The sequence below is a fragment of the Panthera uncia genome, chromosome B1 (assembly GCF_023721935.1).
Source record: "Panthera uncia isolate 11264 chromosome B1, Puncia_PCG_1.0, whole genome shotgun sequence".
Lineage (NCBI taxonomy): Eukaryota > Metazoa > Chordata > Mammalia > Carnivora > Felidae > Panthera > Panthera uncia.
In genome coordinates, this window is record NC_064811.1 from 4,366,916 (window position 1) to 4,388,456 (window position 21,541).

Sequence of the window (21,541 nt, forward strand, 5' to 3'; positions counted from 1 at the left end):
TTCCGGGACCATCTGGCTGTGCAGTTTGCAAAGAGGACCGTGACAAGGACTTCTTGTGCATTCAGCAAATGCTACCTGTCATTGGGGTGCTAGCCTCGGCTCCGTGCAGGGGCAAGCAGCACCAGCCTTATTTGCAGGTGGCTCACCTGGGTCAAGGGCAAGACCGACCTGTTCTGGTGACGCCTACCCTCAGGGGCCACTGCCGGGTACCTGCCCTATGTGACGGGCACTATGCTGGACACACGCTCATCTGAACTCAGCCCAACACGGAGGCCCTAGAGTCAGCCCGCGGGTGCAAAGCCAGGCTGGGTAACTTGGTAGCTAGGGGAGCCCAGGAAACCCCCTCCGCTGCCCCGAACCTCGCTCTCTCCTCTGTGAAATGGCCACAATGGGAGTGACGCCTTCCCAGGATGATAAGAAGGCGCTCCCTCTATGGTAGGCGCGGTTGGGATCGATCTCTGAGTGCACAGCAGCCCCATGCTGCAAATGAGGAGATGGAGGTTCTGAGAGGCTCTGTGGCTGGTCATCACTAGGAAGTAGTAGAAAGAAAAAAGTACCTCTCCAGCTTCTCGGGGAGTCCTCCCACATCTGCCCCCCGAGTGTCCGTTGTGCTGCACTGGGGCCCAGACTGGACCTGGGGCAGGGAGGGGGAACTATGTGGGTTTGGAAGCCAGGCGGGTCGGGTTTGCCCCCAGCTCCCACACTTCCGGGGTGCCTGAGCCCCCTCTCGTCCCCGCCCACAGGGAGGCCGATGGTGATCAGAGCTGCCTAGGCTCGGGGCGGGTCTGGCAGATTCTGGGGCTCAGCTCGGGGGGCCCCTCGTCCTCAGATGTCGGCCACATTTTTCACCATCATCTTGCTCAGTAACAAGACTGATATTTTGATGTCCCTTCTTCCTCTCGTCTGTCCGTTAATCGGCTCCAGATCTGGGTGGAGAGGTTACGTACTGGCCTCCTTGTACTCCACACCCAGCTAGACAACCCTGTATCCAGCAAGCGTCAGGCAGGAACCTGGACTTACACTGTCCAGAGCAACGAATCGTCCCTCCCCAAACCTCGGCCCCCCTCCCTCCCCACTGCTCAGGCCTCCAGTCAGCCCTAGCCCCTGAGGGCTGGCCCGGTCGCGTCTAACTGTCCCCGGCCCGGCCCAACCTCCGGGTGTCCCGCCACACCTGTGGCTTTAGCTGGGCACAGATACCTCGGTGGACACTCCTCGCAGCCCTGGGGCTCAGGGGGCCGTGGAAGGAAATGGGGTGCCCAAGAGCCTGGTCTCCCAAGCCTCTGAGGCGCAGGACGCCTGCATGACTCTAGACCAGATCGTAAGGCTGGCGGCACCGGTCAGAGCCTGCAGCAGACTGACCGATGCGCCTCTGAAAAGACGCATCCGTGCCGTCAGCCCCGAAACTGGTGAGCGGGACGTGTGTGCACACGGGTCTGTGAGATGTGATGGCGTGAAACGCCTTGGGGTGAGGTCGTCACGAGAGAAAGGAGAGGAGGGTTTCAGGTCGGGGAGGGTCGCCATGTGAAGACAGAGGCAGAGGTCAAGGTGGTGCTGGTTCAAGGCCCGGGAGGACAAGAGTTGCCAGCAGAGGCGGGGCGAGAGGCGTGGGGCAGATTCTCCCTCACGGCCCCAGATGGAACCAGCCCCGGGGACACCTGTGTTCGGGCTTCTGGCCCCCAAACTGTGAGACCGTGGAGTTCGGCTGTTTCCAGGCCCCCGGGTGGTGATGCTTCATTATCACGGCCGCAGGAAGCAAGACAGCAAACTCGGCAGGTGCCAAGCATCCATCTGCAGAGGAGGCACGAGTGCCCATTCTACAGAGGAGCTCGCCGAGGTGAGAGGCTCGAAGACTCGGCCAAGTGGACCCGGCTAGGATGTGGTCACGGCGGGGTCCTCGCCGGAGTCATGCTGACTGGTGGGGATTCATTCCCATTCCCCCTCCCCCACACCTCTGAGCGGACGTTCTGGTTCACGGCTCGTTACCAGTCCATCCTACCGGCTACGGCCCCTCTCGTCCCAAGTGGTGGAGGCAGCCACGTTCCCAGCCACAGCACCAACGCCCTCAGAGAGCGGTGCCCCGTGGGTCCCACAGACCGTTCTGGGGACTGACGGGGTCATGGCAGCGCCCCCTGACGACAATGGCCGACATCACCGTGGGGGCTGGCCTCCTCTCCATCCCGGCGGAAGACGAGTTCCGTCCTCGAGGGTCTCGCCGTCCGCCCGCCTCTGGACGGGGTCTCTCGGGCGCCGTGTTGAGTAGAGTGATTTCTGTCTCACGTCGGCGGCAGCCAGGCCGGTAGAGTCACGGTGAGAAACACAGTCGCGTGCAGGTGAGGTGTGCCCGGGACAGACGGCGACAGGGCCATCCCGAGTGCCGAGCACAGCCCCTGACGAGTGAAACTCGGCGGTGAGACTCCAGCCGGACACTTGGCTGAGCTTCAGATTCAGGTCTGACGGCACACACCCTCCTCTGCCACTGGGCCCCTCGCCCCCACTTTGGGGTCGCGGCAGGAAGCAGGGTGGGGGCAGGAGAGGGCATTGGACTCGGAGCCTGCAGACTAGGGGGTGCCACCGCCGCTTGGGGAAACCCGTGACGTGCCCAGGTAGGTTCAGAGCCTCCCCGCCATTGGGTCACATATTCCTCCCAGCAACCCTCAAGGCTGGTGTATTAGCCGCGTCGCACGCACAGAGAAACTGAGGCATGAGAGGGGCGAGGTTCGTTTCTTAATGACCCATGGCTGGCAAGAGAAATCCGAGTATACCCCGCTTCGACACCCTCTGGACGCCGCTCTGTTGCCTTCGTCTGGCCACCGTGTTGGTTTCACCCAGACTCAGTTTCTTCATCTGTGAAATGGGGAGAAGGAGCCCATGTTAGAAGGTTGTTTGGAGAAGCACCAGTTTAAATGAGACAGAGCCCACAGGATCAACTCGGAAGCCCGAAATCTTTACTCAAATACGAAATGCCATTGCCGTGTCTCATGGGAGGCAGAAGATAGCGGGAGATGGTGGACTGTGGTCAAAATCCCACCTTTACCACATACCGGCTGAGGACCCAGCCGAGTTACCAGCTCTCCCTGGGTTTCCGTTTCCTCGTCTGTGAAACAGGCGTCATCACAGCGCCTGCCTTGCGGGGACTTTTGTGAGGACTGGCTGAGAAAACACACAGGTTTTAGGATGCACCCGGCTCCTAACCGGTCCTCCGGGAACGTCTTTATTCTCATCACCATGGGGACCACCGGGGTTCAGAAACCTCTTTGTGCTGATGCGGCAAGACTCAAATGAGGAGCAAATCCAGCTCCCTCAATGAGCGGAGGCTGCGATGCACACAGCTTAGAAAGTAGAGTTCAGAAAGGTTAAGTAACTTGCTGCAGGCCACACAGCGTCCGTAGTAGAGCTGTGTTGGCCCCAAGTCGGCCTGACTCAGCGCCTAGCGCCCAAGTGCTTCTAATGCTGACGGGACACCCCGTTCCAAACACGCGCGGCACAGGAGGCTTCGCTGCACGGCTCCTGAGGGGTCTGTCTGACGTCTGTGTCACCTCACACACAGTAGGTTCTCACACACTGATCAGCTGTCGCCTCACACACAGTGGATTGTGCTCAGCTGGCGGCAGACTATCATTCCCGTTAGCCACCCCCGAGTCGCCTACGCGGTCTGATCGGTAGCGGCCCCTTCACTTGCTTTAACACATGCAACATCATCATAAAACCTGTGGCACAATTTCATTTTTTACCCAGGTCCCTCCTCCCGTTCTTCGTTACTCGAAGAGCCCCGGGTTTGTTTGGGGAACCTAAAAAAACTTCCCAGAAGCCTTTGCAGCTAGGACGAGACCAAGGTGAAGACTGTTGGGGGGATGGGGAGGAGTTTTCCAGAAGGGTTTTTTTAAAATGGACCAACTTCAGGCCCTTTGTGTCTTCCTCTTTCCTGCCTGTAACACAGACGGGAGCACAGAGGTACAGCAGCGATTCTGTCACGTGAGGCAACGACTATGAGGACAATGGCTGCCCGCTAAGCGAGGCCGAGTGGCGAGAGTGAGGGTCCCTGGCGACGTGGCCGAGCTTCCTTCTCACCAGCCCTGGATGACCCCTGGGCCTCGTGGTGCTGGAACGAACAAACCTCTTCACGGCGAAGCCATGGTTGGTGGGTTGAGGAAGGAAGGTCTTCGCCGAAAGGGGTCCTTCTGTGGCGTCATTCTTGTCCCCTCCGAGGTCGCTTAACCCAAGACGCCCTGCTCTGGTGTCTGTTGTGTGCCAGACCTTTCCTCATCTTTCAGGGCGTCTTGCGGGCCGGCGACCTTGCGGTGGTCCCCTGCGCTGCTGTCCCCCCCCACGGGTTTCTAACCCCAGGTCTCTTGCGGCTCACTGGCCCACTCAGCATGCCCTGCGTCGAGGTGCATAGAAACTTCTGGGTCCTACTGACCATGTGGTGAGGAGTCATGCTTATCCCTGACTCCTGAGGTTTCTGTCCACACGAAGGGAGCTCCCTAGTGAAGTCCCGGCCTCTCCCTGCCCCGCCTCCCCTCCCCAGGAGGGACGACATTAAAAAACAGCCTCTGCCCTTGACCATCTCTCTGGGCAACAGTGGGCCCAGAGGAAGCCTGTGTTTAGTTCCCCTCCTCTGGGCACAAGACAGACGGCAGAGGCCTGCCTTGCCCTCAGCGGAGGCCCTGTGCGTGACCAGGGTGTAGGTGTGATTCCGGGGCTCAGGGACAGCTGGTCCCATTGCGGCCACGCACCTAAGCCGTGCTGTCCGGTGTCACATTACTGAGGGGGTGCTGTTCAGTTCCCCACGGTGATGGGCTGAAGGGTGCCCTCCCTCAGCCCGTATGTGGAACTCTTAACCCCAGCACCTCAGAATGTGACTGTATTTAGAGACGGGGCCTTTGTAAAGGTGATCAAGGTAAAATGAGATTCGTAGGGTGTGTCCTGATCCAATCTGACCGGTTTTCTTATAAGAGGGGATTAGGACACAGACACACAGAGGGACGACCACGTGAAGGCACAGGGAGAAGACGGCCGTCTACAGGCCAAGGAGAGAGGCCTCAGGAGAAGCCACGTGCCCACGCCTGGGTCTTGAACTCCCAGCCTCCAGAACGTGAAAGAATAAATGTCTGCTGTTGAAGCCCCCACCTGCGGTGTTTTCCTGTGGTGGCCCTAGTGAACGAACACAGCCATCTGCCTTTCTTTAGTGTGATCACTTGGGTGGGTTAGAAGCTGGTACCGTATGTTGAGCCCCCCTCAAAGCCCCGACAAGGGACACCCTGCAAGATGGCCGTCCCGGGGTCCATGTACGAGCCTGCCCATCAGGCTTCCCTTCCTCTCCCTGTATGCCCTGTGGAGGTGAGGGGAGCTGCCTTGGTTCTACCTTTGGAACCCCAACCACTTCTTGGCCCTCTGAGACTCTACCCTTCTGCCTGGGTTGATATGACTCAGCAGGCATGAAGCTCTGAAAACGGACCAGTGCCTGCCATTATCGGTCCTTCTCCTGTGCCAGAGCTCTGTTCTCCAGCCGTGCCCTGTACCCCACGACAGCCAACACCTGCTGGGCACCACCATCCACCGACAGCTATCCTCTGCGTAGGAATTACTGCTACCGCTCTATTACGAATGAGGAAACTGAGGCACAGTTACAGAAGAGCCGGGATGCATCCAGGTCCGTCTGCCTCCAGAGCCAGCCAGCTGTCACCGCGTACAGGGCTGACTGCTTTGCTCTCGCTGGTTCTGCCCTCCCTCCCCACAAGGCGACGAGGTCGCTGAGCCAACCAGTGGAGGACTCAGGACAAGCGGGGCTAGTGAGCCCTGAGAACAAAGACATATTATTTCCGAGCCTTCCCCAGTGTCTCCACAGTGCTCGGTTCCAGCCTGTCACTCCCCGGCCCCATTTAAAGCTCCCTCTTGCTCCACGGTCCTCCCACTGGGTCCCGGTGCTAAGGCCACCTGGTCCCTCAGTCTGGGGAAGAAACCCAAAACGGAAGTGCCCAGGAAGGTCAGAGTCCTTCTATGGCTGTCCATAGTGAACACAGCCCCAGCCACAGTTGGAGCCCTCTCCATCCCTGCTGATCCTCACTCTGGAGACCAGACACTGAACTGGGGAGGGGGCAGCTGACACAGACCCTGTGGCCGACATTCAGAGCAGGTGCAAGAGAACCCACGTCTGAGACTCCAAAGCCCTCATACCTCCCATTGCATCTGGGTCCAGCTCCTCCAGGATGCTGTCCCCACGCTGTCCCCCCACCCCTGTGAGCCCCTCCTGCTCTTAAATTCCTGGGTAGAGGTGGGCACTGGGTGTGCACAAGCTGGTTTATGGGTGTGGACAGAACATCGAGCTCTGCACAAGTGTAGGCCCAGCGGCCAGTGGTGGGAGCTCTCAGCCATGACCTCATGGTGGATGGAGGGACCAGGTGGCCGCTGGGTGCACCTGCTTCTGATGCCATAGGGTGGTCACTGATGGGTTGGCCATCTTGGGGTTTCATCACCTCCTCCTCCTCCCCCCCCCACTCTTCTCTACGTGGCCCAGTGCCTCTCTCTCTTTCTTTCTTTTTAATAGAGGGACTTTGGACCACTTAATGATTTCTTTTGGTCCTTTATTATTTTTTCTAAATTTTTAAATGTTTATTTATTTTTTAGAGAGAGAGACAGACAGACAGACAGACATACAGAGCATGAGCCTGGAAGGGGCAGAGAGAGATTGAGACACAGAATTCAAAGCAGGCTTCAGGCTTCGAGCTGTCAGCGTAGAACCTGACGCGGGGCTCGAACCCATGGACTGTGAGATCATGACCCGAGCTGAAGTCAGATGCTTGGCCGACTGAGCCCCCCAGGCGCCCCTGGCCCAGTGCCTCTTGGCTAACATCAGCTGAGCCAGCTCTGCTGTCTTGTAAATCTCCATCCCGGAAGGAGACAGAGACGTGAAAACAGGGAATGTCTCTTGACAATTCCTACTGGCTTTTCTAAGCAACGCGATATTCTGTTCCTATACAGACGAGGAAACTGAGGCCCAGCGAGGGGACAGCCATGGTCACGAAGCAACCTAGCAGGATGGGCCCAGGTGCGTCTGTACCCAAGCCCCGAGTGTACTTGGCCATGTGTTCTTGGGTCAAGAGTTGTATCTTTGCAGCAAACTGACACTGGTATTTCTGGGAATGTGGTCCAAAAACCTCCCAGCTACCTTCCCCAGAGATGCCTGGTACCCACGGGCTGTCCTCAGGGGTTCAGCCGCTGTAGAGGTCACAGGTACACCCCTGGGCAGCTGGCGTCCCTCCTGGGAAAGGAACCCCAGGCCAGGGCCCTCGCTGGCCCCCTGTATTAGAGAGGAAGCATACAGGACCACCATCAGGCCACTGGGCTTCTGTCACTGCATTTCTCCTCCCTGCGTGGCCCGAGGTAAGCACCCCCTCCCATCCTCATTTTCCTCGTGTATAAAAGTGCATGATAAGAACAGAAGATAAACAACACAATTTAAAAATGGACAAAGGACTTGAATAGACATCCCTCCAAGGAAAACCCACAAACGGTCAACAACACAAGATGTTCGACATCAGCTGTCATTGGGAAAATGCAAATCTGGCTCCTCTCCTTTCTGCAGCCCCGTCCGGCTGGCCCGAAGTTCATCAGTCCTGCCGCCAGAACGTGCTCGGAGCCCCTCACTCCTCCCACCTGTCATCAGGATCTCTTGTCTGACAAATCAGTGCCTCCTAAGCTCTGCTCCCATCCCTGTCCTCCACAGCACCCAGTCCCCACAGACGCCAACACGATCTGTGAATGTGCGGGTCCGATTGTGTGTCAGGCACGTTGGCCTTCCAGTCTTACCCATCCTGCCTCGTCATCCTTCCCCCAGGCTCGCTGCCTCCACTGTCACCCCATTCACTGCCTGCCGGGAACCCGGCCCCCACCCTGTCCTCGACTTCCAGCTCTTTCCTGCCTGTGGCAGAGTCTCCATGGTGGCCACTGTCAGCTGCTTCTCACCCTGGATGTAGCGTGGTTCCTCGTGTCCCAGGGTGGAGACTGCTCCCCTCTCCTGGAACCTGGGCTGCCTGAGCATCTGGCTTAATCAGCAGGAGGCAGTGGAAGTGACGTCTAGGGTTCCTGAAGCAGCATCACAAGAACCATGGATTTCTGTCCAGGTCTATTGAGTTCAGTCTTGAGTCGATCAGACTGGGAGAAGCCAGCTGCCCTGATGGGAGAATCCAAGCCACATGGAGAGGCCATGTGTAGGCACCCTTGTCACCCGCCCAGCTGAACTCCCAGCTGACAACAGGCGTCAACCACCAGCCGTGTGATAGAGCCTTCTTGGGCTTCCAGCCCGGTCGGACCTTCAGATGAGTACAACCCCAGCTGTGTGGAGATCTGGGGAAAAGCATCCCCAGAGAGGGAACAGCAGCCGCGAAGGCCCTGAGGTTCTGGCTGGCTGGAGTGGCCCAGGGAGGCAGTGCCAAGGTGTGGGAAGTACCGGGGCTGATCACGGGCAGGTGGCACAGGGCTCAGGGCCATTGTAAGCATCTTGGGTTTCTCCAGACGGACGGGAAGCTGTGAGGTGTCAGGCCACATGCTGTGAAGAGACAGTCGTGGGAAGGACAGAGACGTGGGGCGCCAGCGAGGATGCCCCCGGGACACCCAGGCAAGGTTGGTGCGGGCGCAGTGATAGCGGACAAGGTGGCCCACGCGGCCGGCCTCAGGGTGTATTTTGCAGGTGGAAACAGCAGCATTTCCAGGGCAGAGGAGATGTGGGTGTGGGACAGAGAGGCGTCCGGGACCACTCCAGGGGTTTCCAGCCTGAGTGACTGGAAGCGTTGAGTGTCGTCGAATTAAATTGTTGACCCAGCAAAGTGGCGATAGGCCCTGGTTGAAGGTTGGGGACAGGGAGAGTCTAAGTCAGTCACTCTACCTATCCTGCTCCCTGCCTACGCTTCCCCAGAGCGTCTCGTAATCATTGAATGTCTGATTTGCTCCATTCCTGTCTCTGTCCCCGACTGGCAGAAGCTCCAGGCCCCAGGGCAGGTTCTGGCAGGTGTACAGGAACACAAAATTGTCCTGGAGTGACAGGAAGGAAGCATGGAAGGTGGAAGGAAGTAGCTGAGAGGGAAGGAAGAAGGGAAGAAGGGAGGAGTGGGGGGGGGGAGCCGGAGAACAGGAGGCAGGAGGGGGAGACAGGGCCTGACCTTCCCAGGCCGAGCTTCCCCGTCAGCCTCCTTCAGATCCCGAGGCGGTGAGCGCTCCTCCCTGCGGCCCCGCGGTGCCCACAGAGCACGGATGTGCTGTTTCCTTTCAACTCATTTCCTAGGGGACTTCCTCCCATACAGGTGGCACCGCGGGCTTCGGGTTTTAGGCTCAGGCTTGCCCGTGGCTCGCTCGTTCCAGCACTGAGAAGCTCTACAGAAGCAGTGTTCACCCCTACGTGTAAAGACGCCCGTTCTCTCATCTGTCCTCAGCCGCAGAATCCACCCCACCCCACGCTGCTCGTTCCTAGTGCTCCGGCCGCCCGGCAGACCAGCGAGGACAGAGACGGACCCCAGCCGCCTCTTCTCCAGCCCAAACTTCCCCAATTCCAGTTCCTCATTTAGTCATCCGAGAAGTGATTTCCGACCCCCTCTATGTGCCAGCCCCGGGCTGGGGACCGGGACCAACCAGACAAAGAAGTCCCAGTGGCCCACCTGATGGAACCCGCCTCGGGAGCACCTGGACCAGACGTGCCGCAGCCACACTGGAGGCTGGCATTAGCCTCGAGGAGCAGACGGGGGGGGGGGGGGGGAGGGGCAGTGTGGAGGGAGGAGCGACTCCACAGCCCCCTGGGATGCCCTGAGCCTCAGCTTCCTAATCTGTGAAATGGGCCAGGGACCAATCTCCCTCACGATGGCCAGGACCACGGATCTCTCCCCCATAGCTTCTGTCTCGGGAGGCTAGCCCGGTGCAGCGGACAGCCACCTCCTGAGGGAACGAATGAATCAAAGCGTCATGACGGTTAATGGCGCTGATATATCACCCGTGTGATTCCTGTAGGTACTCTGAGGGATTCTCCTGGGGGCACCCCAGCTGACCTGGCATTGCCCATCCCAAGAGCGGGTCCTGGTGACCCTGAGGGTGTCTGTCAGTGCGTGCCCGATGGCTCGGGGCCCAGATTCCGGCCCCTCGCCCGTAGCTCCAAGGCCCAGTTGGCAATGGCTCCGTCGATGGCAGCAGCTGGGCTGATGCATCGGAATCAGAGAGCAGCATCCCGGGCACGAGGCAACAGGGAGAGAGCAGGGCATCAGCATGCGGATCGCTGAGTCATTTATGGTTAAAGATTCGCGCTTAAAAGAGGGCTTGGATCCCTCAGATGACTGCAACCCCAGCTGTCATTGAGATGGCTTTCAGAAAGAGACAGAGACAGAGGCAGGGACGGAGAGATAGAGAAAGAGACAGATAGAGACAAAGCGAGATTGTCATCTAAAAGATGAGCCGTGTTACAGGATCCAGATTCAGCGACACTTTCAACACCAGCCCCACCAAGAACCATGAGGAGGTCCCTCTGAGGTTGGAGAGGGGTGATGGGGAAAACTCAAAGAAGGCTCAGGGAAGAGACCCTCTCCCTGTGGCTGGCTGTTTGAGCCACCCTGTGTTCCCCCCGCCCCTGGGCCTTTGCACAGCCTGGGAGCTCATGGGGCTCAACAGGCATCTGCTGCACGAGTGAATGAGCTGGCCGCTCCACGCTGCTCACCTGCCCCTGGCTCCCTGGGGTCAGCACAGCGCCAGCTCCTCCGTCCGGGGGTGTCACCTCCCGCGGTCCACTCTGCGAAGTGCTCTCCCTCATTAATATTCCACAGCATACCTGGTGAATCATTTCCACCTCACTTCTCCGTCTTAATCCTTCCCACCTTAAGTTTCTAGTCTTCAAATGATGGAAGAGTTGGTAGGGACAAAAGAACGTAAGGTAGAGGCTGTGCAGATTACGGAGCCTGGAAACATCTGCGGGCTCTACACCAAGCGCCCAGCATTTTCCTCTGCCCACTTCCTGCCCAGACCCTCCGCCTCCCGGTCTGCACAAGGTAACCGCCATCCTGTACGTTCTGCGTATCGTTGCCTCGTTTCTTCACGGTTTTATCACAAAGCGATAGCCTGAAACCACCTAGTGTGTAGCCGAGCACGGCTTTTGAACTTTATATAAATAGACCATTCTGGTTTTTTTATGCAATCATTCTTCATTCATTTTCACTGCTGGGCACTGTCCCTCCACATGGACGTGCCAGCAGCTACCCAGCCCCTTGTGAATGGATGTTGGGGTTGTGGTCCTTGCTCTGTTCTCCCGACAGTGTGCCGTGACCGTGACCTATGCATCTCGGAGAACACGGCTGCGGGTTTCTCTCTGCGTTTATCAGAGAGAAATTGCTGGGTCTGGGGTGTGGACGACATCAGCTTCACTTTACATTGGCAGCCAGTGTTCTGAATCCTTTGCACCCGTTCACCATCCCTCAGCAGCCTGAGACCTGGTCGACTGTTCATATACACAGAACTTTCTAGATTTTGCCCATCTGGTGGGTACGATCTTTCACGTGATCTTGATTTCTGTTTCCCTGGTGATCTTTTCATACATTTCCAGGGGCTTCTCGTGACCTTGTCTATGAAATACTTGCTCTGTTTTTTTGCGAAACGTCGTATTGAGTTCTTTGGTTTCTTGTTGACATTCAGAAGTTCTTTGTACGTTTCCTGTGTTAATCAGTTGTTCATTTCCTGGGTAGCAAGTGCATTCTCCTTGCGCCTGGCTTGTCTTTTCGCTCTGTGTATGGTGTCTTAAGTTTGTGATTTGGTGCAGTAAAATCCGTCCTCTTTTCGACCTGTTTAAGAAATCCTGTCCTATACTGGGGTCATAAGGATAGTCTCCTATAATGTCTTCTAATAGTTTTCAAGTTTTGCCCTTCACATTTTCTTTTTTTTTTTTAATTTTTTATTGTTTATTTATTCTTGAGAGAAAGAGAGAGAGAGAGAGCCAGAGTGTGAGCAGGGGAAGGGCAGAGAGAGAGAGAGGAGGAGACACAGAATCCGAAGTAGGTTCCAGGCTCTGAGCTGTCATCACAGAGCCCAACACAGGGCTAGAACTCACAGACTGTGAGATGATGACCTGATCGGAAGTCGGATGCTTAACTGACTGAGCCACCCAGGCGACCCCATGTTTTTCTGTTTTTGTTTTTTAAGTAGGCCACTGCGGAGGCCACTGCGGGGCCTGAGCTCACGACTCTGATTTCAAACCTGAGCTGAGGTCAAGAGTCGGAGGCTTAACTGACTGAGCCGCCCAGGTGCCCCTTGCCTTTCACATTTAAATCTCTAATTTGCTCAGAATTGATTTTTGTGTAGGGTTTGAGGTAGGGATCTAAATGAAATGTTTTTCCAAAGGGAGAACAACCCATCCAGCACCACTTAGTGAACGGTCTGCCCTTTCTCGCTGGTCTGACTGATACCTCCTCTCCGTGTCCCACCAGGTTCTTTGTGTGTGTGGCCTGGGTTCTGTCTTGCTCCGCTGACCGGTGTCATACTGCCTCAAGTGTTGGGGCTCTACCATAGGCCTTGCGATCTGATAGGGCAAGTCTCCGTCACCTCCCCCTCCCCCCCGGCCCACCCCGGCTCTAAGATCTTCTTCTCCTAAGTCGTTCTTCTTCTACAAGTAACTAGCTACTATACTCCTATCTCTGCATTCATGGACACACGCAGTCGGCTCTGGCATCTTCCCTTTGCCCCCAGAGTTGATCCATTTCTCTGGGGTCCCCTCTCCCTCCTTTCTCTGGGTAAGTCCTGCTCGGTCATGGACTCAGCTCCAGCATCGTGGCCTTAAAAGCTTCTGGAACAGTCCCGCAGAGAAGAGCTAGGTAGTTGTTCTTTTGGTTCGATCGTCCTCACGTGCTGTGTTGCCCTCGCTTGCTGTTTACTCAATGTTCCCCCAGCCCGGACCCCCCAGAACTTTATCTCCACCAGCCCCGCATCCCCCACATTGGCTGATGCACACGGGTGCTCAGGGAATGCCCATCGGAACAAACTGAATGTCCACTTCGCTTTGCCTCTCTTCCCCTACAACTGCTCCTTTCCACATTCCTTCATCACGTATTGGTTATGGGTGAGTTTTCTCAGGGGCAATGAAAGGGAGAATGTTCAAGCAAAACCTTTCTTGGACCCATTTCAAAGATCTGTTCTCAGAGAATCCTCAGATGCCCCAGCTGGCTGGTGACCACACGGGATCATGGTTGGTTTGATTCTTTTCATGCTATGAATGTTTTATAAAGTTAAAGTTTTCTGTGGTGCCTGGGTGGCTGAGTTAGTTAAGCATCTGACTTCGGCTCAGGTCATCATCTCATGTTGGTGGGTTCGAGCCCCACATCAGGCTCTGTGCTGACAGCTCAGAGCCTGCAGCCTGCTTCGGATTCTGTGTCTCCCTCTCTCTCTCTCTGCCACTGCCCTGCTCACGCTCTGTCTCTTGAAAAAAAAATGTTAAAAAAATTTAGGGGCGCCTGGGTGGCTCAGTCAATTAAGTGTCCAACTTCAGCTCGGGTTGTGATCTCACAGCTCATGAGTTGGAGCTCTGCGTCGGGCTCTGTGCTGACAGCTCAGAGCCTGGAGCCTGTTTCAGATTCTGTGTCTCCCTTTCTCTCTGCCCCTCCCTCATTTGTGTTCTCTCTGTCTCTCTCTCAAAAATAAACATTAAAAAAATTAAAAAAAAATTTAAAGTTAGAATTTTCTTTTCATGGGTAGTGGGTTGAATTTGCTTTCCCAGAAAGATATGTCCATGTCCTAACCCCCAGTACCAGTGAGTGTGACCTAATTTGGAAACTGGGTCTTTGTAGATGTCATTTAAGTGAAGGATCTTAGGACAAGGTTATCCTGGATTTGGGGGCAGGGCACAAATCCAATGACCGGTGCCCTCATAAGAGAAGGGAGACTAAGATACACAGGAGGAGTCAGAAATGTGCCCACAAACCAAAGGACCTCAAAGATCGCCAGCAGCCACAGCCAGGGCAGGCATGGACTGGATTCTCCCCTAAAGCCTCTGGAAGGAATCAGCTTACTGACTCCTCAATGTTAGCCTTGTAAGACTCATTTTGGACTTCTGGCCTCCAGAAAACTCTGAAATAACAAATTTCTGGGGTTTTCAGCTAAGTTGGTGGTAATTTGTTGTGGCAACCCCAGGAAACTAACACACCGTGAAAAAGTCACCCAGCAGGTGACAGCTGGGAAAGCCAGCCTGGGCGCCTTCCCTCCCTCCCAGACGGCAGTGCTGTCACAGGTTGAGCTGACGGTTGCCACAGCCTTGGGACGAGGGCTCAGACAAGACATGCCAGCGTCCTCACCCCTCTCTCATCCCAATTCAGCATTGCTTTCCTTCTTTTTCTTTTAATGTTTATTTATTTTTGAGAGAGAGGGAGAGAGAGACATAATCCCCAGCAGGTCCCACGCTGTCAGCACAGAACCTGACGCGGGGCTTGAACTCATGAACCAGGAAATCATGAGTTGAGCCGAAGTTGGACACTTAACAGAGGGAGCCTCCCAGGCACCCAGCTTTCCTTCTGAATCACTGCCAGAGCCTGTATTGAGCCTGGACCAGACCCTGTGTCCCCTCCCTAAGAGGACTTGGGGGGCAAGTAGGGGTGGTGCTCAGCTTCCTGGGACCGGCCACCTCTCAGCATCACGCACGACCTCAGCGCGCCCTGCTGGCACGTCCTGAAGCCCACCTTCCTCACTGGTTCATGCGGCATTTGCTGCACAGATACAGACCTGCTGTCGCTCGGGCTCGGGCACTGCCGATGTGCCATTGACAGGGGTTCGGGGTGTGGGGCAGCCTGTCCACCGCCTGTACTTGGAGAGCTGGTGGCCAACACCGTGTCTTGAGGACTTTCCTTCTGGCCATGGAGGGCACTTGGCGGGGCAGGCTGAACAGCCGGGGAGTTAGGGCCTCTGGCCAGCGGGGAGCTCGTGGGTGGTACCTTCACCTGCACTTTGCTCCTCCTTGGGGGGCACCTTCTCCTGTCAGGTGGGCAGCCGGCTGCTCCCTCTCCCCTCCTCCTTCAACCCCTCACCGCTTGGCCCCTGCACCTGTCCCGCCCCTTCTGAGACACCCGGCCCCTCCCGCCTCCTCCATGAAGCATGGCCCGGCCAGGCCCCCACTGCCTCGGCCAGGACCACTGTGACGGCCTCTGGCCTGGCCCCCACGGCAGCCCCCGTCTACACGGCAGCCAGAGAGCGGTGTCTGAATCTAACCGTTCCGATGGGGTTTCCCTCCTGCTTCCAACGCTCTCGGCAACAGCTTGGCACGCAGCTCTTCGGCTCACGGCCGCCTTGGCTCTCCAGCCACTCTGGACGGCGGGTGGCCGGGAAGGGCCCCGTGTACCGTGCACCCCTGTCTCCTTTTCCCGGAACCCCAAGAGGTGCCTTCCCACTCCGGACTCTGCACGAGCGGCCCCTCCTCTCCGGAGGCCTGTGGGCTCGTGTGGCCCTTCTCTGGCCCGCCCTGCCCCTCCTCGAGCACCACGCGCACGGTGGCCCTTGCTGTTCCCTATGCTTGCTGGCCTCCGCCACGGGCTGTGAGCATCGCGAGTCTGGGATTGGCTTTGTCTCACTGCCTCTCGCAGTCTGAGCCTCTGCATCGAGTCCGGCCGGGGTGGCCCTCGGTCTGGGCAGGGGGTGGGGGTGGGGGCGGCCCTGCTGCTTCTGTGTTTCTGTGTTCTGGTCAGCTCTCCCCGGTGGAACGAAGACTCTCCTGGCAGGGACCGGACCTTACTCCTCTGTGCCTGTGGGGGCCTGACAGAGAGGATGTGCTCGGTGTTTGTTGAATGACTGAACGAGGGAGCCGGTGAATGAGCGAATGCAGGGCGGGCTCCAACCCACCTTCACATCCCTACCGACCCACTATGGTGGGTCATTGTGGGGCCTGTCCGTCCAGACACCCCGCAGTTCCCTGGCCGTAGGGTTGGAGTGGAAGCACCCGGGCTGGGTGGACAGGGCCGGTTCTGCTCCTGGGCGCTGCTCAGAGTGCCTCAAGACGCACTGACAGATCAGATGGGCTGTAAGGTAGCTTCAAAGTGTACAAACCCAGGTGCTCCGCGGGGCCAGGTGGCGGAAAGGTGGGCGCGCATGGGGCACGGGGGCAAGTGAGCGCGTCTGGATTGCCAAAGGCCGAAGCGTCTACCAACCAGGGAGGTCTGCTCTCACATTCCAGCGTGCACTGGTGATTTATGGCTGTTGCTAGGTAACAGTACAACAAGGCGGGTGTGATTTTAAAACCAGGGCTCCCGACCAAAGAGTCGACAGAAAGAGAAAACCATTAATCGGGCTGGTGGGGGGGGGGGGTATGCCGGGGGAGGGTTTAAATGCAGCCCAGAGGACCGGATGCTGTAAGAAGCAATTAGAGCGAAGCCGAGGGTAACCACCCCTCCGTGTTTGCAGCCCTTCACGGGGGTGTTCAACTGCAGGCGGGGAGAGCCAGCTGCTGACACGGGCTTCTCCTTCAGAAAGGCACCAGCGTGAATTTATCTTTTGTTTTGTCGTAAATCAATTTAGTACGTGTCGCTTTCTAACACGGCACTGCTAGGGTACGAAATGCATGAAGTATGTAATCCTGATGGTCAGGATAAATCTCCTTCATTTTACATCACAAACGGCCCCCGCCTTTCAACAGCACCGTTCATTTGCCGAACACATGCTGATGCCCGCTGTGTACCCGGCTGGGGTGTAAGAGTGAGCAAGACAGAAGTCTCCCCCCCACCCTGCCCCTGCCTTGAGAAGCTGACGTTGGGACATCTGGGGGGTAGATAGACACTAAACAATGGTCATGATTAACAAGCAAATTGTATCTTATGTGAGAAAGAAAAAGCAAAGCTGAGTAAATGGGAACAGGGGTTGGGGGGGGGTGTGCAGGGGAGGGTGGCTGGTTGTAATTGTAAGTAAGGGGATCCTGGTTGGCCTCATGGAGGAGGTGACATTTTAGTAAGGTCTTGAAGAAATGAGGGACTGAGCCTTGGAGATATCCAAGGGGAAAGCAATCCGGGTGGAGGGACAATCCAGCAGGTACAAGGGTCCTGAGGCAGGAGAGGCAGCAGGGAGGCCGGTGTGGCTGGCATGGAGTGAGCTGGGGGGAGAGTGGGAAAGGGAAGGAGGTGGTATAGGATCCTCAGGCCACTGGGAGGACTTCGTGACAAGAGCCAAAGGCTTGGTGGGGAGGGGGAACCGTGGTTCACTGGGCCATTCTGGACCAGGTGCTGTGCTGGGGGTGCCCTGCCCCCAAGAGGTAAGTGACCCATTCATCTGGTTCACAGGCAAGCAGGCTGAGGCACCTGTCCACGCCGTGAGGAGCTGTGAGTCACGCTGGGGCTGGTACCAGATCCAACAGTTGATAAATGGCTGAGCCTGGATTTGGACGTTAAAAAAAGCGTTTTTAATGTTTATCTTATTTATTTTGAGAGAGAGTACGAGCAGGGAAGGGGCAGAGAGAGAGGGAGAGAGAGAGAATCCCAAGCAGAATCTGGACTGTCAGCACAGACCCTGACACGGAGCTCGAACTCATGAACCGTGACATCGTGACCTGAGCCAAAATCAAGAGCTGGACGGGGCGCCTGGGTGGCTCAGTCGGTTAGGCATCCGACTTTGGCTCAGGTCGTGATCTCGTGGTTCAGAGCCCGCATGTGCTGACAGCTCGGAGCCTGGAGCCTGCTTCGGATTCTGTGTCTCCCTCTCTCTCTGCCCCTCCCCTGCTTGCTCTCTGTCTCTCAAAAATGAAAAAACATTAAAAAAAAAAGAGTTGGATGCTTAACCGACTTTTACTTGCTGAGTTTTTACCTGCCGGCTTCTTACCCGTCAACCGGTTCCACACAGGGAGGGACAGGTGAGGAGCAGAGGTTGACAGCAGGGGCTGGACAGCAGAGCAGACAGCCCGTGTGATCGGGGACAAGTTACTTCGTTTCCCCACTCCCTGTCTTCCTTCCCAATCCATAGAGCAGAGGCAATGACGGCCGCCTCGCAGAAATAACTGGTTATAGAAGGAGGCCAGCTGGTCCAGCACTGGGCATGGAATAGACACTCACTGAATGAATGCAGTCTCCTTCCCACGAAACACGCCTTCACTGAACAAGTGCATTCGTGTGGGGCTCCAAACCGTGGAGGCGAGCCCAGGCCCCCGCCGCCCGCAGCTGGGTTGGCCAGCCGCCTTTCTGGGCTTCCACAGCCCCTGTGATTTCCTACCTGCACAGGTATGGCAAATACATAGGAACCTCGACGCTGGCCCCTGTCATGTCCCGATGCCAGGGCAGACATCGCTGCTGATCACTGATGGACTCAGCCTCTGGATTCTGCTCAGGCCAGCAGACAGTCTGGAAGGTGCTTGATCGCTGGCACCGTACCTTGTGACCCCTTCTTGCCATTTCCTCCCACAAACTCCTACTTATTCTTCAAGGCCCGGCTCAAAGGTCTCCTCCCCCTGCTGCCTTTGCTGACTCTCTGTGTCCCCCTAGTGTTTGGAGCCCCTGCCCCTCAGTCCTTCCCTGGTATTAATGCTCGGGTCCCCTCTCTGGACTGTGGGCTCTTGAGGGCCAGGCCCTGGCTGATGTACATCTTGTCCCCAGAGGCCGCTTAGCAAGGGGCTGTTGAACAAATGAATGATGGGGGAGGGGAGGAAGGGAGGGAGGGGTGTGTCCTGTGGGGACCACAGGAGATGGGCTGGGAGGGATGGCCCACCGTCCAGGCTGTGTGTTTCCCACAAAGGACCTCGCCTCCTCCTAGGCCCTTAAGAACCCCTGGACACCCATGGTGGCCAAGTGCTTTCCAGCTCGTGAAGGGTATATTCTAGACAGAGATGGAGAGTGAATGAATAGACAAGTGGACAACAATATCGTGTCAACTACTTTATTCTGAACTACTACACAATCATGGAGCCGACGTTTGGGATGCGGTCACATTGGGGAAGGCCTGTCTGAGGAGGGGATATTTGAACTGAGGCCACAGGAAGAGAGGAAGCGAGCAGAAGCACCAGGGGAGAGTGAAACTTCGAATCTGCTCAGCCACTCCCAGTCGCCCGAACGCTCCTCTTAACTGCCAGGCGGTCCCGTGACACCCACCTGGGCAAGTGCCAGCAAAGCACCCCACACCGTGTCTGGCACACAGTAGGTGCTCATCATGTGGCAGGGAGGACAGCTGTGAGTGCCTCCACTTCTGGGAGTGGGCGCCTGTCTTGCATCCTGGGCCGGAGAGGCTCATCCAGTGCCCCAGGCTCTCTGTGACCGCTCGATGCCCCTCTTGTATCTACCACCTCTGGATGAGAATCCCGACGCTGAGGTCCAGTCCCACATCTGGGGCCCGTGCCCTGCAGACAGGCCTCCCTGTCCCTTCCCGAATGGCCTGTAGCTCGTGCCCAGGCTCCAAGGGGCCCTCTCTGCAGCGCAGCTGGGTCTGGATTCCCAGAAAGCAGAGCCGGAGAAATACGTGGGTGTAGGTGGTTTGTATGGGAGGGGATCCCAGGGCACATCATCTGGTCCCTGCTGTGGGGGATGGGGGCTCCAGTCCCCTGAGATGTGTACAGAAGGTTCCGGAACTGATTCCTGGGAGGCAGGGACAGAGGCAGTTCTCCAGGGTTTCGCCTTGTAAATTGGGAGACCGCACCTTGGGTGGCACTGATTCCCCACCCTGCACTCCACGCATGCCCAAGACCCAGCAGCATCTCGAAGGTCTGGGGCTACAACGCAGCAGGATGCCGGAACTTGAGGTGAGGCTGGAACCTGGGCTGATGGTCCAGCACAGCTGTGGCTGGAGCCAGCGCTGTGCTGGGGCTCTCAAGGTGTCTTTCCTAGCCCCATTCTCATTCTGCTCACCATGACCCCAGGCAGGCCAAAGACAGGACCGCCCTGGCTGTGGGGACTGGCCCAGGGGTAGGCAGGTGTCTGGGCTGATGCCATCAGGGTGCACCCTGGGGTTTGTAGCTGTGGTGGGTGGTGAGGGGCTCTCCTCCTGCTCCGGCTGAGATGCTAGGAGATGTAATCTCCAAGGTGCTGCTGGCCATGGCCAGAGAAGTCAGCCTGCAGCAGGGGAGAATGAGGCCACCGCCTGGGAGAAACAGAGAGGAGGGGCAGACAGGGTCCTGTGGAGTTTAACCCCCAGCTTCCACTTATTCCCCAGGCTGGGTCTGTCTTCAGAGGCTCGGGTTTACGTCCTCTTTTGCTAAGCGAGTTGGGCCTGGCTTTGTGTCACTTGCTGCTCCGCGCTGAGTGCACCACCAGGCCCTCCAGGACAGCGGTCCTCAAGGCCTGCAGCAAGGCCAGCAGATGCAGCCAGGTCACAGCCACACCACCCCCCAAGCCCTGCTCCAGGACACCCAGCTCCTCTCCTGTTTGAACCAGGCTGTCCAAAGCCCTCTGGGTTCTAACAGCCCCGCTGGACTTGCCTCTCTGGTTCCCAAGGGATGGTTGAGATAGATGTTCCTGCTGCCCCCATGACTCCCTGGCTCAACCCACCAGGACACCCACCCCCCCCAGCTGGCGCTGCACCATGTGACCATGGCCCAGCCTGCATCACCCCCCGGGTTGGGGGGAGGGGAAGGAGGAGGAGCTGGCCACCTGAGCTGCAGGTAGGTTCCCTAATCGTCCACTCAGTCACCAATTCACCGGACACATACCGAACGAGCTCCTGCTGCTTGCCAGGCACTGGGGGTGCTCACAGAGGTGACAAGACACAGAACATCCACCCCCATGGAGCCGACCTTCTAGTGGGGGCAATGAAGAAAACCAAGGTAAGTTGGTAAAATATATGATGTTTTGGTGGTGAGTACTAACCAGGAGAATGAAGCAGAGCGGGGGGATGGAATGTCGGCGCCGAGGCTGGGATTTCAGACAGGGTGGTACCCCAGTTCAGTACAGGGAGGGGCTTGCAGCCCAGCATGGGAGCTGAGCTGCCTGGGCCCCAGTCTCCTCCTCTGTTCAGGTGTGATCCAATGGAGGCTGCTCGACCTCTTTGATCTTCAGCTTTCCCATCTGTGAAATGGAGATGCTAATAGGCCCTATCCCTGGGGGTCCTGGAGGGGGAGCGAAACAACGCATCTGGAGTGTTTGCACAGTGCACGGCATGTGAGTGGCCCCCAACCTTAGTGTCCCTCCACAGCTAATATTCCTTCCCAGGCCTGAGATGTGCAAATCCCCTAACACTCTGTGCCCTGACATGCTCTCTCTCTCCCTGGAATGCTAAGCTTGGGAGATACAGGGAGAGCAACCCTCAGGTTTGAGGTTTAGCACCATTATAGTCCGTGATCGTCTGGTTTCCTGTCCATGTGTCCATAGGCACTGTGGTTTCTTTGAGAACTTGGGGGCAGGAATGGGTATTATTCATTGGTTTCTGTTCCCGTGTCTACTACAGGCCTGATACTTAATGAGGGACCGATAATGTCTAATGAAATTAATGAGTGGTGAATATATAAGGACCTCATGATGACACTGAGCACCAAAGCAATCGAGCAAGGCTCCATGGAAGAGGTGTCATGGGAGGAGGGCTCGGAACTGCCAGTGGGAAAGAAGAACGCCACCTTGCTTGCGTAGGCTGGGAAGATCTCTATTCA